Genomic DNA, 1,048 nt, shown 5'->3' on the forward strand with positions numbered 1-1,048 from the left:
ATCTAACTTCTACAACTTATGATTAACTTCTAGAATAGGGGCGGGCTTTAAGTGAGAACAGGCTCATGTCGAAAGCATTCATTCTCAGTTCCTTGCCCAAACTATGATACACAGCACTGCATTGAGTTACTGCACTGCACACCAGAGGTGGCTGCAGTTTGGTAGCTGAATAAACGGATCACTGTAAACACGGTTTCTCATTTGCCTTGGGGTCTTTAAGAATGCAACGCTCCATAAGAATGGGAAGTGCTACTCTTACCTTACAGTGCCTGGATGTCTCACTGCCCTCAAAACCAAGGCATTTCTGAGGATGGTTCTGGCTGCTTTTGCTCTCTTCCCTGAGTTGCATTGTGTAGCCTCAGCTGGAATTATGAGCAGGAAAAAAGGAAGGCGACTGCTGGCTTGGAACCTTTTGCATTAAATATAGTTTTATTAAATAGCTTCCTCTAGACGTCTGAAAGAGAAAATCCAAATAAAAATCATAGCCAAGTACTTGGATATGGTACTGATTAGAGAATAAGATATCTATGAGAAATGGTTATAAAGAAGATGGAAAAGGATCTCCTAAGAGCCGCTGGGAGAGGGACCTCCCCTGTTAAGTAGCAAGGGCACTTGTGACCAGAAACTCTCTCATCATCTCACATTTGTCTTCAGGAGGAATTAAAAAAAACCAGCACCAGCTTTTGGGCCATAGATGTGTCTGTGAGGGGAAGTTGCATGGCTGTGTTTATGTGTATACATTGGATTGCTGATGTCGCTCGCAAATGGGTCTGCTTGTCAGGATACAAGTATGTGCATTTGTGCATGTGTGTTTGTGCAAGAAAAGATGGGGTTGTGCCTGTGGGAATATGCAGGTCTCTTTGTATGTGAATGAAGTATGAATTCCATGGGTGCCTGTAGAAGTGGGAGGCAGTTGTGCATGCCATATTACTTCCTAAACAGAGCACACGCAGCATTGTGATCTGTCCAGTGAAGGCAGAGACCAGGTCACCGCATGTGACTGTGTTACACTCTAGAGCAATAGCTTATGCAGGAAACCCATAACACA

At 43.9% G+C, this 1,048-nt stretch overlaps 1 long non-coding RNA gene across 1 annotated transcript in view; it reads right to left on the reverse strand.

Moving 5' to 3' along the window:
* Positions 1-1,048, reverse strand: part of LOC109294028 — a 17,873-nt gene that overhangs the window by 9,496 nt on the left and 7,329 nt on the right. Inside the window, exon 2 of the long non-coding RNA XR_002096454.1 lies at positions 260-454. This is a non-coding gene — a long non-coding RNA (uncharacterized LOC109294028). The remainder of the gene's footprint in view (positions 1-259; positions 455-1,048) is intronic.

This window comes from Gavialis gangeticus, unplaced genomic scaffold, assembly GCF_001723915.1.
Source record: "Gavialis gangeticus isolate Ggan-Ray unplaced genomic scaffold, GavGan_comp1, whole genome shotgun sequence".
In the NCBI taxonomy this organism is placed as follows: domain Eukaryota; kingdom Metazoa; phylum Chordata; order Crocodylia; family Gavialidae; genus Gavialis; species Gavialis gangeticus.